The sequence below is a fragment of the Gadus macrocephalus genome, chromosome 16 (assembly GCF_031168955.1).
Source record: "Gadus macrocephalus chromosome 16, ASM3116895v1".
NCBI classification, from domain to species: Eukaryota; Metazoa; Chordata; class Actinopteri; order Gadiformes; family Gadidae; genus Gadus; species Gadus macrocephalus.
This window is the reverse complement of record NC_082397.1, coordinates 10,932,562-10,948,559: the sequence shown is the minus strand read 5'-3', so window position 1 is coordinate 10,948,559 and position 15,998 is coordinate 10,932,562. Positions and strand designations below refer to the sequence as shown.

At 47.7% G+C, this 15,998-nt stretch overlaps 1 protein-coding gene and 1 long non-coding RNA gene across 2 annotated transcripts in view; both read left to right on the top strand.

The window, feature by feature from the left end:
- lrfn1 (leucine rich repeat and fibronectin type III domain containing 1) overlaps positions 1-15,998 on the top strand; it is an 85,796-nt gene that overhangs the window by 20,514 nt on the left and 49,284 nt on the right. The window lies entirely within an intron of this gene.
- Positions 10,387-11,636, top strand: LOC132474523 (uncharacterized). Its single transcript, XR_009529670.1, has 2 exons — positions 10,387-10,848; positions 11,581-11,636. It is a non-coding gene; the product is annotated as an uncharacterized LOC132474523 (long non-coding RNA).

Sequence of the window (15,998 nt, the reverse complement as noted above, 5' to 3'; positions counted from 1 at the left end):
CTCTATCTGCTAAAAAACTTTGGGTTCTAAAACTTGTGTGCCGTGGGGCGCCAAGATAGTTCCGAAATAATTGAATTAATTTTTTAGTTTGCCTTTATCTAAATATCTTAATGAATTCCGAATGGAAATCTTACGCTTTCTACAATATCCTTACACTATCTCCATCATATACACATTTATCTATGTCTGTCTCTGTCTCTCCGTCTCTGTGTGTCTCTGTCTGTGTGTCTCTGTTGGTCTCTCTCTATCTGTCCTGCAGTCTCTGTGGGTCTCGGTCCGTCTGTCTGTCTCCATACGTCCATGTGTCCATGATTCATCAGACTTACTGCGACCGCAACAATCTGAGGAAGCATGAGGTAGAGAGAGAATAGCGTGAACGTCTGTACCCTCCATTAACCGCCCGGGAGAAAAAGACAAAGGCTGCGGTTGCGCAACCCTCGTATGTGATGCAACGAGCAGCCCGGATAAAAGCAGCAGCGGAGGCAACGCCAGTAAAGGAAGAAATTCACTGTCTTCCGATGCTAGGATCATTTATCTTAGGAGGGGGTGTCTGCGCCGATCACACGTAATATAGATCAGGCCGATGATGCGCTGTCAGGCTCAGCTTAGCTACGGCCAAACAACTGCAGTGCTCCTTTTTGTTGTCACTGTAAATTCAATCTGCCTCCAGCGACTCCTGGTATTCAGGCTCACTTTCCCTTTGTACTTTCAACGCTCATCTCTCTCGCTCTCGCCCTCCCTCTCTCGCTCTCCTGCACTCATCCTCTCTCTGCTCCGTCTCTCTTTCTCTCTCTAGCTCTTCCTCTATCTGTTTCTCTCTCCCTCTCCTTCACTAAACCTCTATCTGGTCTCTATCTGGTCTCTTTCTCTCTGTCTCTCCACCCTTATACCCCTTTTTGGTATCTCCCTCCCTCCTCCACTATACCTCTATCTGGTCTCTCTCTCTCTCCTCCACTATACCTCTATCTGGTCTCTCTCTCTCTCCTCCACTATACCTCTATCTGGTCTCTCTCTCTCTCTCCTCCACTATACCTCTATCTGGTCTCTCTCTCTCTCCTCCACTATACCTCTATCTGGTCTCTCTCTCTCTCCTCCACTATACCTCTATCTGGTTTCTCTCTCTCCTCCACTATACCTCTACCTGGTCTCTCTCTCTCTCTCCTCCACTATACCTCTATCTGGTCTCTCTCTCTCTCTCCTCCACTATACCTCTACCTGGTCTCTCTCTCTCTCTCCTCCACTATACCTCTACCTGGTCTCTCTCTCTCTCTCCTCCACTATACCTCTATCTGGTCTCTCTCTCTCTCCTCCACTATACCTCTATCTGGTCTCTCTCTCTCTCCTCCACTATACCTCTATCTGGTCTCTCTCTCTCTCCTCCACTATACCTCTATCTGGTCTCTCTCTCTCTCCTCCACTATACCTCTATCTGGTCTCTCTCTCTCTCTCCTCCACTATACCTCCATCTGGTCTCTCTCTATTCCACTATACCTCTATCTGGTCTCTCTCTCCTCCACTATACCTCCATCTGGTCTCTCTCTATTCCACTATACCTCTATCTTCTCTCTTTCTTTCTCTGTCTCTCTCCTCTACCATCTCTCTCTCTCTCCTCTCTCCTCTCTCTCTCTCCTCTACCATCTCTCTCTCTCCTCTACTATCTCTCCTCTACCATCTTTCTCTCTGATCTTCCTCCCTATCTCTCCCCTCCACTCTCTCTGATCTCCCTCCCTATCTCTCCCCTCCCCTGGGCTCTCTCTCTCTCCCCTGGGCTCTCTCTCTCCTTAGCCAGTGTTGCCTTGTTATCTAGCTCGCCACTCATTTTGTTTAGGTGACTGTCTCTCCCCCCCCCCCCCCCCAATCCCCACTCCCAATAAGCTACCAATTCTATTAGCCACGCGCTAACAACCTGCTAATTAAATCAGCTGACCTTTTCCCATGCTTTTGGGCTGACGGAAACTTAAGAAGGAGAGGAGGGAAACTTGAAAGTACTAAACCACCCGTTGGCTTTTCTGGGTCAAGTGCAAATTGAAATACAGCGGTACTAGTCACGGGATGCGCCGGCAACCGTTCCTATGGTAACTGCGATGGAGGCTGTATTTAGTTGCCGTTGTTTCGCCCGCTCTCTGTTTTCAACAAGGGGAGCGTGAGGACCAGTCCCGGGGGCGACGAATCAGGAAGATGTGTGCCTATGACGTAGCTGGCGTTGCTCGACGCAGCCGCTCATCAAACGGGAGTCTCCCGGCTCCGGGGAGGCGAGATCATGTCAGAGAATTCCCACTCCCTTGTTCGAAAAAAATGTATTCATGCAGACAACTGGCATGGCAGCTTTCCGGATCAAAAATGCAACGAAACCCCTATCAAAAATGGAGCAGACATCTTGTCTTCCTGTCTGTAGACACTACTACTACAGATAGTGTCTGGATGAAAGCCCCAGTCTACAGCACTGTTCACTCGCTTGCTTGCCTGAACTGTTGTGTTCCAATAAGTAGTTTCCCCTTTATGTAATACTCTCTCAATGTCCGCCTGGGAAAGAGTCTTGTTTTACTGTTGTCTGCCTGCTAAAACACATTACCACGTCCCACCAGTCAGACCTTAGATTAACTGATAAGGTCTGATGGCAGATCAGTTTAAATCTGGGGGGCTTCAGATTTGTTTCGTCCAATCGTGGTACTTGAAACCAGTGGAACCGCAAGAAACGCAATGTGGACGGCTGCAGAATAAGTAAAAGTGTATTCGTTAATCATATTTAATGTACTTAAGGTCAGAAAGAATATAGCGATGTATTTGTTTTCAAAGCCACATGCATGCACAAATAAAGAATGTCTGTTCCCATAACTTCATAACCATATCATTATTTGGTGGATCACAAAAGCTGCCTTCCTGCTACATCTGAAATACTTCATGCTCATGTTATTCTATAGCTGTAGCCTTCATTCCTCCTTCTAAAGAAATTAAGTGACAGCAGCAGCCTATACTTCACAAAGCCAAGGTTTTTTCTGCCTGCTGCTTTGTTTCTAGACGACCAGGTACAATATGCTCACAACTGATGCCAAAAACTTTGATATATCCCCGGAAGGTAATAAGTGCTCAGCAGTCCGATGCTGACAGCTTGTTTTTATTGCATCCCGTAGCAGTGAAATGCATCTTAAAACATGGGGAATTAATGGTTTCGCTCCTCAAATGTTATGCCGCAAAACTTGCAATAAGAAATGTCTGCGTGAATAATGTGAAACCGTGTGCTGGCTGAGAACACGATGCAAAGGAAATGAGCCAAAAGGAGAGAACAGCTCTATTTTTCCTGGAATGAAATCATGTAGAAGAGCAAAGAGCATAAGTGATATAGAGGATCTACAAACTACACATACAGATGCCATTCTGTTCTAAAAAATACGCCCACATCTTAAGATGTTTTTTTGGAATGTCTTTGTTTCGTAAAAAAACAAAAAGGATTACACAAAAAATCCTCTCGCTAAGGAAAGCGATGATGAAACTAAGATGAGCTTTTGGGCAATGTTTGAGTGTGCAGTATTGTGTCCCTCTGTGGACAATAGATGTGTTTTCATTTCAACTTTGTTCTGTGTTTGTGGACAAAGTGCGCTCTGTATCGGGCATACAGTGAAAGCCTCTTGGCTGCGGGGGTGCCATGTATTGGTGAACGCTATTTAACTTCTGTGAAAAGGTGAAATCCCAGCACGTAAAGGCCTTCTAATAATAGGACGGCTGAACTATTCAACCGCGTCAAATTGTGTACACAAACAAAGTACCCTCCGTATATTCCTCATAATTGAAGCGGTGCAGCACAAACACAAACATACATGTGTGCACACACACACATACATGCACAGATAAACACTCATGCATGCTAACACTACAGAGATACACACACACACGCGCACACATATAGGTACATACACACACATGCGCACGACACATGCCCTCACACAGACCTAGATAAATCTCAACAAGTTTAAGGAGGGATGTTTAGCATTGCAGCAACACAGTATGACATTTTCCCTCAATATATATATCCTGTGTTTACTCCAAAGGAGCGTGATATGACTACACAATGAGTTTGTTGAAGAATTGACAGCCAAACAATGCCAGTATTTAACTGGTGCCTGCCGTTTTGAAGGAAGGAAACTACATGCATTCACAGCCCCCTCCTCTGAAAATATAGGATGCTTGATGTCAATGGCTCCATGAGCGTTCTGCCGTTTAGAATCGCTAATTTGCACTGTTGGCTGTCCGCGTTTGGTTCCACGCAGCAGTCCAATCTTTCTATGGCTGCTTCATGTCTCATGTATCAGCCGCTCGTAAACTCTTACAAATCGCACATTTTGCCCGAGAGGACCTATTGACCGTACATTTCATAATATCGACTTTGAAAAATGTTTTGCCATTTGTTTTGGCTTCATTTCTTAGTGTGTGTGTGTGTGTGTGTGTGTGTGTGTGTGCGCATGTGTGTGTGTGTGTGTGTGTGTGTGTGTGTGTGTGTGTATGTGTGCACATCCCTGTGTGTGTGTATGTGTGCGCATGCATGTGTGTGTGTGTACGCACGCGTGTGTGTGTGTGTATGCGTGCGTGTGTGTGTGTGTGTGTGCACATGCCTGTGTCTGTGTGTGTGTGTGTTTGTGCACTCCTCGCCTCCACACATTCAAGTTTAGCGGGCTGAGTTGCGAGGTGCATGTAGATAATGGATGGCGGTTGATTTATAATGAGTGTATAGGGGAGTAATCTACTTCTGAGGGGCTGGCGACGGGGGGGCTCGGGGCGGGAGAGAGAGAGAGTGCCAGGCGCCACGCCGAGGCCATTCATCAGACCGCGGGCCCCGCCAACGGTCCAATTCCGTGTTGGCCCCTCGGAAAGTCCTCGCGGATATTTATGTTGATTGTCTGCAGTCTCTCGTCGCTCCCTCGTCTCCTGTCCAATCCCTCGTCTGCCGGGTCGTTAATTAAGGGCAGCTCGACACTGCCGACGCCAGGCCTGGTTAAATACAAACTCTTATCTCCCAGCTGGGCGGTTTCAACCGGTGTCTGCGATGACCCGGGCCGCTGTGGTCGTGGCGGTAGCGTGTCTCTTAGGGGCCTCAAGGGCTGATTATGGTCCCACGTTCACGCACCGCAAGGGGGTTACGGACCCCTTACGTCCTTGTGGACCCTCCTTGTGTCCAACGCAAGGGCCTGACGTGAGCCTCCCAAAAATGGTAACCTACCGTCGAAGCGACTCAGCAGCAAGGGCTGCGATTGGTCCGTTCACTACACCCCGACGAAGAACCATCACGGTTCACGACTGCGTCAAAGCGTCTGCGTGGTCGTTGCGTTGCGTGAACGTGGAACCATCATCAGCCCTTCAGAGTGCCTCAGACACTCAGAGTGTCCGGAGGTGAACCCTAGGGGGAGGGGGGCGGTGAAGACACCAGTAGTGGTGCGGCGACGGTGCTTTTGATGTGGGAGTGACGTGGGGGCCGCCATGTTGAGTTGTACAGGGGAGTAGAGACCGACGGTGCAACAAGGACAGCTCTAGGGTGACGCCGTTCGTCAGCGAAACCTAATCTATTTGAATGTTTTCTACTGTGGTGACACTCAACGGTTTCTACTGATTTGTAAGGATCCCTTCCATGGCCGCGAGGTGTGTGGGTGTGTACAAATGTGCGAGTGTGCGCTCACAATGGAGAGCTCTTTGGTTGAAGGCGGTTTCAAAATGAAAGGCCTAAATCATGGCATCTCCACCCCCCGATGCAGGGACCCCTTCCCAAGGTAACGGCGGCGGTTTCTCCGGGCATTAGCTGTTAGCTCGGGCGTCAGCGGAGTGCTCTGTTATTCTCGGTTCCCCTCGGCCAATCAACACGCAGGAACCCCTCTGTGAGGGAACCTGCTTGGGCTTGAAGCGGCGCTGGAATTCGCTCTGACACCAGCCCTAAAAGAATGAGACGTTTGGATCATTGTACATGCCGCAGGAGTTATTATGTTTTCTCTTCATCATTGTGAAAGAGCTGGCTGTCGGGATTGGGCCAATGGTATTTGTATTGTGGCCATCTGCCAAGTCCATATTTGTTATTAAAACAATATAGCCCAGCAGCATAGATTTAAGTAAGACTGGCAGGCACTTCAATATTATATGAATACAGCTCGACAAGACTGCATACACTTGAAATGCTATCTGTGAGAGTTGACATGACTGAGGGGGGGAGGGGGAGAGATGTCATGCTGTTTATTCCACCACATTTCATCCTGATAATATATTATGAGAAATGCCCCCCCCCCCCCCACCCCCCACGCTCCCCAATATCGACGGAGAGGAAGCGGAGAGACGGTGATTCGTCGGCAGCCCTCTCCTCGGCCTGGTAGGTGCAGCAGGACAGTCGGGGTGCTGTGTGTAGCCCTCGGGTCAAGCATTAAATCCATCACACAAAAACACACAGTACAGTCAAAAGCCCACTGTGTCTCAGCAGCCGGCCCGACCGGGATGTTTACCGCTTCCTGTGGAAGACACCAGCGTAATGACCAGAAGAAGAGCAGAATGGATCACGCACTGAACCAGCGTTGAGATGCAAAGCGCGGTAAATGATCAGCCAGAGCAGCATAACACTAGACTGGGTACCCCCAGCCCCACCTGCAGAAGTGTCTGAGGATCGCAATACATTTCTTTCAGCTTCCGATGCATGCGGGAGCCAATCACCAAGCTGGCTTTTCCCCCTGGCGTGCTATTGGGGCTGGTTTAACACAATGACGACAGGGAAGCGACGGTAAGCAGCCAATTGAGTAAAGAGTCCTCTGAACTAGGCCCGTTGATCACGCCTCCTGTGCTGAAGGATATGACAGAAACCTCCCCAGACCAACATGCAATCTACGATTGTGCTTGGTCTGGCAATAGCCAGGCTAGCATAACACATGAATAACTCTGTTTATTAGTCATCGTGCAGGCATAGGGGGCGCAAATATCCCCCCCTACCACCCCATCCCCCTACGTTTTCTTTGTGCTGCCTGGCAACACTACCGCTCTGCTCTCTCTGCCTGCCATACCACCTGTGGACCGTGTGAGAAATCTAAACTAAAAGTCAGCTGTCACGTTGTACTCCTCCGTAGGGCTGCGTAGCGATGCTGGCAGGGAGAGCGAGTGCGTCGTGGAGCTCTGCCACCCCTCACACTGCCTTCCCATCTCCCTAATGAGGACTAGAGTTCCCCCTGTCTCCCGGAGGAACAGAGGGTGTCAGGGTGTCGTGGTACATCTCCCCCGGCCCCCTCCTGTCTCCTCGGGGGGCCCGGGGCTAGAACCTACGACCTGCCGGCTAGCGCTGTCGGAGGGTTGGCGTTAACGCAGCCGTCGGTGGATTGAACGCTCCTGTTTGCGGTCGGAAACTTTGAAGGCTTTTTGGCGGATCAATTGTTTAGTCGACTCAATAGTGCTAATTACGTTTGCAGATAAACAACGACGCTAATCACAACCCTTGGAGTTACATGCACTCGTGTGGACTTAATTAGGCGTGTTAATTATTTATGTAAATTATGCAGTTTTTTTCGCTTAAGCCGCCAAACAAGTCTGATGAAAGGGGCTCGATGTTTTTGTTGTGACTCGACTATTTCTTTTGTGACCCTTTCGAGCGTCGCCGACTGCAAAGCGCAACCGAAAGATTTATTTGGTTTGGGAGGGGAAAGTAAAGCTATCTGTTAATGCTAATTCTTAGCGGAGACGGTATATCTGCCAAAGGGACTCCTTTGATAGCTGGATAATACATCAGGCCTGTCTCGAAATATCTCTCTTTGTGAAATCATTTGCGGTTAAAGAGCGTTCCGGATCGTGTGATCTCTGCTCCGGCGGTGGGTTTTATGTAAATCTACACAGTGACCCCCTGCCGTGCTCAACTCTGCCCATGGTGACCCTTGGACGGGCATCGCCAGATGAAGAATAATTTGAATTGGACGCTGACCTCCGTCTGACCCACAGGTGTGATAACAAAGGAGAGGACTCTACGAGTTAAGCGATGTATAGGTTTGACTCAATCAGTGTCCTGAGCTGTGGCTTCTCTTGCTTAGCAGCCATTAATTCGATTAGCTGGAGCAAAACGTCCTCTCTTCATTTAATTGGATTGGACTCCGATAAGACTAAGATGGATCGTCTTTTCTTTTTTTTCTGTCCCATTTTACGGCCGCAAAATTCGCAGTTTTGCCTCACTAGTCAAAACTTTGAGATCTAATATTCCTTCTATGGCTTTTCTTATTCCAGACTTGAAAGAAGGATGTAAAATGAATGCCTTGAGGGGATTCCAATCGACAGAATATCTGGGGAAAATAATTTGTTCTCCATATCTACGATGGAAGAGAATGTAAGTGTCTATTGAAGGGAAGGAAGGGAGAGAGACAGTTTCTCTATGCTAGTGCTGCTGCATACATCCTTCATATTGTTAGTGTGAGGTGTGTAATTGTCAGCCCCGACATATCCTAACAATAAGGCTGCATCACAATTAAGTTACGCAAGTAAAGGAAGTACAGGAGTGTAATCATGGTTATGGTTGTAATTGTCTTGAGTCCGTTTATTAATAAATGTTTAAATATTCTGTGGTGAGATTCTTGTTATGCAATATTTTTCATGCGAGACGTGGCAAAACAAAGTTTTGATTTAGCCTAGAATACGTTGCATTTACGCTTTGATGCAGGATTTTATTTTTATATATTATTTACTACAACTCTCTTGATGCTCTCAAAAATGGCCAACAAAGTATCGTCAGCGAAAGAAATCCCATGATGCATTCTGATGTACATTCCGTATACCCCCTTTTGGAATTAATAAAGTACTTATTATCTTAACACAATCCCCACTGAATGCGAATGAACCTTGATTGATCCATCAAAACCCGAAAGAGGCCCCTGTCTATACAGGGATAAATAATCTGTGGCAAAAACTATTTCCTCCAAATGTCATACATCCTGCGCACAATCATGTCAATAGCAACAACGGAAAACTGGATCGGACAAAATAAATCTCCTGCACGGAAGAAAAAAAAGGAAAACCAAGGAATCGATCCTCCGACGCCAGAGGAGGAAGAGGGCGGCAGGGAGGGGGGGGGGGGGGGGGGGGGGTGCGTGTGATGTCATGTGAGGTGGGTCTTATTGGACTGTAGATCAGGGCTGGTGACGAAGGCCGGCAAATTACCCTGCTGTCTGGGTCTTCAATCTCTGACAGCCTGCCGCTCTGAGGACACCACACACACACACACACACACACACACACACACACACACACACACACACACACACACACACACACACACACACACACACACACACACACACATGCAAGTACAAGCAAGCACACACACACTTATCACACATGCACGAACAAGGGTGCGGGCACACGCACACACTCATCACACATGCACGAACAAGAAAGCACATGCGCACATACTCACTCATCGCACATGCACGAATAAGAAAGCACACACACGCACACACACTCATCACACATGCAAGAACAAGAAGCACACACGCACACACACTCATCACACATGCACAAACAAGCAAGCACACGCACACACACTCATCACACATGCACGAAGATGCACGTACATGCAAAAAGACGCACACACGCCCTCTCCCAGCCTTGAATCACACACTCTTCACACGTGCACGCACACGCACTAGCTGACAAACAAGCATACACCCCCCCTCCTCCCAGGCATGTATCACACACTTATCATCAGACCCCCCCGTCATAACCACCAGCACCACCATCATAACACACACACACACACACACACACACACACACACACACACACACACACACACACACACACACACACACACACACACACACACACACACACACACACACACACACACACACACACACACACACACACACACACACACACACACACTCCCCACACCAACCACCATTGCTCCACTGTCTACATCACAATCAGGCTTTCACACACACGTGCAGACACACACGAACAAACACACAGATCAAACACACATTTACACAATCCCAATGCACACATGCATGTGTTTACACAGACACTGAACACACAAGGACCCAGCATTTACACAGTCAAACGGACAAACACACACACTTATGCAAACACACAGACACATTTATGCTATTACACCATTTATGAATCCTCTCTCTTTCTCTTTCTCTTTCTCTTTCTCTTTCTCTTTCTCTCTCTCTCTTTCTCTTTCTCTCTCATATGAGAACACATACACATACATTTACATGAACACACACATTCATGCAATCATAGCAGCGCGCACACACACGATTTCCATTGCGATGACAAATACAGGCTGATCCGGTGTCCATCTGTGAGTCATGTGCTGCCATGCCGTGACAGTCAGGCTTCCTCATCGTCTGCTGCTCAGATGGACCCGGGGGTCTCTGGTGCTGCTTTCACACCAAAAAGAACCAAGAGCCAGTTCCGGGCTGGTGCTAGGGCCAGTTCCAAACAGGTTCCAGCCTTATCCTAGTTAAGAACCAGTTGGTTTCACACCGGCCAGAGCCAGCCATGGAGCCGGCGTGAGCAACGTCATGACGTCACTGCAAACGTCTCCGCTTTCCCAGACGTCACTGGCAGAGAGTAGTGAGCTTGGACAGAAGCATACTGCCGACATCTTTCTTTATTCTTGGTGGAAATAGTAACATAGTTACGCCATTAAATGCGTTTATGGAAACATTTTTAGCGAGAAATGTGCATTTTACTTTCATAATGTTCGCTCGGTGAATGTGAAGGATGTTTGGTTTGATAGTTATGACGAAGAGGGAACGCTCCGTTCACTTGCATGGACATGGACTCATCTAGCTGCGTTGGCGCGTTGACGCGTTGAACCACCACACAATGATCAAGCGTCAGGTTCGTGCCCACTACCTCCGTCCGTTGACTGATCCCCATTGACTTTGAATGGGGACGGACGCGCAATGCATTGTGGATCCGTCCGTTCCGTTGGAGCCTTCGGCTCCGTCAAGAAGTTGAAAAATGTTCAACTTTTTCGGCAGCGACGGATCCGTCATCCAATCAGATCGCGTATGCAAATTTAAGCACTGTGACGCGACTCGGGCTCTGACGATATTGGAAAGCGGGTCATCTTGCATCGCAACAAGCAGGAAGAAGCGGGAAGAACCCGGCGAAGCGATTTGATTGGCTGACGTATGCCTCTGCAAAGACTACTCCCCCATCAGTCAGCAACGCCTTCCCACGTCCGTTGACTGACGGTGCAGTGGGCATGTAGGGTTAGGCGCGTTACTCGCGTTATCCAACGCGAGTACCCTGTGGTTCTTCCTGCTTCTTCCTGCTTGTTGCGATGCAAGATGACCCGCTTTCCCGCTTTCCAGTATCGTCAGAGCCCGAGTCGCGTCACAGGGCATAAATTTGCATACGCGATCTGATTGGATGACGGATCCGTCGCTGCCGAAAAAGTTGAAATTTTTTTAACTTTCTGACGGAGCCGAAGGCTCCAACGAAACGGACGGATCCACAATGCATTGCGCGTCCGTCCCCATTCAAAGTCAATGGGGATCAGTCAACGGACGGAGGTAGTGGGCACGGGGCGTGACGCGGTTGGTGTGGCCGTACCATTAGAAGAAGAACCCTCGCGCCAGTTTCAAACACAACAACAACAATTTCGTCTTCGATTCAATCCGTGTATGGTTCGTTCTTTGAATATTCCGATTTAAAACAAAATCAGAAAAAACAAAAAAGGACTGTTTTAAATCGGAGTATTCAAAGAACGAACCATACACGGATTCACGTCCATTGCTTACTTCGGTGTTTTAAAAAATGCTGGTCTTCGTTGGTCTTCCTGTTTATGAAGGTACAGATAACTCCGCCCCCTGCCCCCGGCGTAAAAGCGGTTCTAGTTCTAGCCCAGCTCAAAAGTGGGGCTGGAGTTGAACCGGTTTTTAGGGGCCGGAGCCGGTTCTTTGGCGGTGTGAAACCAAAACACTGGCCCTAGCTCCGAACTGGCCCGGAACCGGCTCAGATTTTGCGGCGGTGTGAAAGGGGCATGGGAGAGGTGGACCCCGAGGTGGGCCCACTCTGGACCCGCTTCGATCCGAGGGGCCCTATATGCCTCCCTCCTCCCCCCACTACCGCCTGTCCTCAAGCGTCCTGCGCTTGAAAGGGGAAGAGTCACGCATGCAAGAAATACACACACACGCACGCACACACGGACACACACACACACACACTCACACAAACAAACACACACATGGTGACACACACACGCAGACATACAATTACACACACACAAACACACAATGCCACGAACACGCCCACACACACACGCAATGACAAACACGCACGCACAGACACACAATGATATGAACACACACACATGCACACACAATGACAAACACGCATGCACAGGCGCACAATGACACAAACACACACACACACACACACACACACACACACACACACACACACACACACACACACACACACACAACGCCATGCACACACCGGGCAGCTCCTCCGGGTCAGGTTAATGAGGGGGGCGTCCACTCGGTTTAATCCATTAACCCCAGAGCGCGCCCCATGAAGCCGACCTCGGCTAAATTTCACTATTGATCTCCTCTTTCCCGGGACTCGCCCCGGCACAGCTTGCTCGGCTGAAACTCCCCATTGATCCGGCCCCTTTTCTGGGCAGCGTACGCCTTCTTCCTGGCCGCCGCGCCCCCGCCATGATGGGATTAACCGCCCCGAACCCCCGGTTTGTGAAGATGCCCGGGCCCGGCTCATTTCACTGTTTGTTCCCAGAAGGGATAAGCAGTGCGTGGGAGGGGCTATGAGGGGCCGCTCTGAGACCTCTAAATATAACCCCAGGAAATGTTCATTAAGGCTGCGCCGGGCCGAAATCTCGCTGGCCATTAAGGGGAACGCGGTCCCCAGGCTCTAGTGGTTAGGGGGTGTTGGGGTCCCACGGGTCAGACTCTAGATTAATAACTGGAGTCTAATGCCGGATGAGCTCAGATCTGGGTCAACGGGGTGTTTAACTTGCCTTTGCTTCATGTTTGTTTTTCGACCAATCATGTGACTCGATGCGGGGAGGGCGTGAGGGTGTTATTGGTTGACCCAAACTCGGTCAGGAGTAGTAGACATAAAAAGGTTTCTGTCAGGTTTCAGATGACCATTGTGTTCATCTGAAACCCACTTCTGAGGCTTCTTCTACCTGCGCAGAAGGATTTGCGTCAGTGATGAAACAGGAAGTGAGACGTGACTCCGCCCCTTGCGGTTTCCGGCCCAGGCTCCCATCTCATCGAGCCCCCAGGAACAGTGCATACTTCCGCAATCCACCAGTGCTCAGCGGCCAAGCCTGGTGTTGCAGCTGTTTAAGCGGGCTGTGGACGGGTCCCTCGATTCAAGGTACCCAGAACTGTAGATATCTCCGTTCACTCCAATACAAGTGGGGAACAGGAATGTTTCTCCGCAAAAAATGACTGGATATCAATCAAAGGCTCATAATTATCTTTATGCCATGCACTAAAAAAATGTAAGTTTTCGCTATTCAAAACTCCACCTCATGCGTTTTATTAGCCGTTTTATGTTATTATTTTTTGCTGGAGAAGGAGGGGTGGGCAGCTGAAAGGAGTCGTAGTGAAACAAATGTTGTTTCGGCCCGGCATTCGAGAGGGCCTAGTGCAAGGCTCAGTTAACTTCTCGTGTCCGAGGTTTTTCCATTTACTTAACATGAATGACGTTGATGGTTTTTAGGCACTGTGGTGCCTTTTTATCACTCAAGGTGTTTTAGTGAGAAAGGGATTTTTAGACTGGTTCAGCTGCTGCTCAATGACTCTCAAGTTCCTCTGCTTGCGATCATTGTGATTCACCATTTATTGATTCATTTATTCAAAAGATCCAAAGAAAAAGAACGAGTGCATACGGTGTCATTTTTATAATATTGTTAATAGCCGAATAAACATTTCAGTTCAATTTAATTTTTCATTTGCTTGTTTAGCTATTTATGACTTACATGAATCAATGTTCAATGTTGGTGTAGGCCTATTACAAATATTTATGTGGGTAGGCTACTCCAACCTCGTTGCTGATCGATATGTAACCATTTATTTGTAAATAAATGATTGATTGCATTTTTCGAAAATAGTTGGATAGAATCTGTTTCTTAAGCAATAACATTGAACTATATTTTTCTAGGCAACATTTACTATGTTGTTGGTATTATATGTTATATGGAGCAATCTTTCATATTTATGAAGTTAACTTATACTTCCATGGTCGGTAAACAATGCGACTGCGGTCGCTCAGACCTCTCGCTTACGATGCTACTATGCTAACAATGCTAAAAAACAAGAATATTTCTGCATCCGGTACGTCATGAACTAGGGCGTGGCTAGGCTCCGAGATGCGGAAGCATATCTCTCCTTGATGTTGCCCTGCGCCATTGAGCAGTTTACATAGGAATGAATGGGCGCCATTTTGGAATCCGGTTTCCATTCTATAATATGTCCATGCATCTCCCCCGTCTCGCTTGTCTCCCCCTGTCCCCCAACCTCGGCACATGGTTCAATCCACACTGTCTGCATTCTCTGAGTTAGACGCTTACTCCCCTCTTTGCTCATGAATGGCCTGTATCTAATTATTCATATTTTTACTGTAAGTAGTTCAGATTAAAACCGAATTGTAAACATAACCCTTGACAAGCGAACGTTAGTCAACAATCTACATATCAGATGAGTCATGTATGATAATATGCAGAGTGCATTGTGATGAATAGTAACGGCTGCAAGCACTTTGACACAAATTATCTGTCACAACATCTCAATAATCGTCTAAGCACGCAAATAATGGAGCAGGGAGGAGTCCATTTCAGTGTTTGTCGCAGGCCCCACTTCCGACGTAAATATACCCGCGCTGGCTGCAGATCAATCGGATCGCTACAATGCGGCTGCATTATCTTCTTAATCCGCTAAGAGCGACTTTAGCATCAGGCGACGGGGGGCTTCATAATCACGATCAACGTGGAAACAATTGACCTTGACGGACCACAAATGCAAACGCCCCCTCGGTGCCTCATTACCCGAGATGCGAGCGTTAAGGAATTGGTTTCTTCTTTTTTTTTTTACTTTCTTTCACTTACTGCTCAGAACCGTAATCACAGCATCCGCGTCCTGCATCCACATGCCTTTTCCTCTTCTCTCCCCGAAAATGAAAACACGCGGGGAAATGACTCAGGTTTATGTTGCCAAATGGAAAAGCATGTGTTTATTTGGGGTAATTATTTGGCGCATGTAATGGACTGAGACAAAACAATTTTCAGCGCAATTATAAAAGTAAGTTTAAAGCTTGTTCATCAGTATTAAATTTGGGGTTGGTTGTTTTCTTGTTGTTTTCTTCTTCAGAAACAGCGTGTGATTGTAAATGGAGTCTTATTATAGTTTTTATTATGATTTAAACCCCCAAATGCTGGAGAGAACGCCTGGTTCTGCTATTAGTCGGTTGTGTTTCTCAGCAGAATGCCATGCCCTTTTTACAGTAGATGAGGGTTGTTAACTTGGATCAACCTGGTTAATAAAACATCAATTTTTATCTAATGCCAAAGCCCTCTTTGTAATATACGTTTAATTTGCCCCAAACCAGCACTTAAAATGTCAGGCCTAAAGATTAGGTGAGGGAGTATTTATGTTTGCTGCTGAGATATGGAACAGGGTTACACAGAAAGAGCGAGGAAGAGCAGAGTAAGATGTCCTTTTCTACTGTTGGAGCGCATTAGCACCTGGCTGTGTGTAGTTCTATGGGCTGCAGTAGCACCTTTGGCCAGGAATAGAGTTGAAAGTACATGGTGATACCTTGTTAGCATCACTCACTTTTAGGATTTAATGTGATCTAAAGTCTCCCCTGATTGTGTGGGTGTGCATGCATGTGGGTGTGCGTGTGCGTGTCTTCGTATGTGTGTGCATGCGTGTGTGTTATACAGTTCCCCTGATTGTGTGTGTGTGTGCACGTGCATGTGTGTTTTACTGTTTCTCAGAAATCATAAAAAAAAA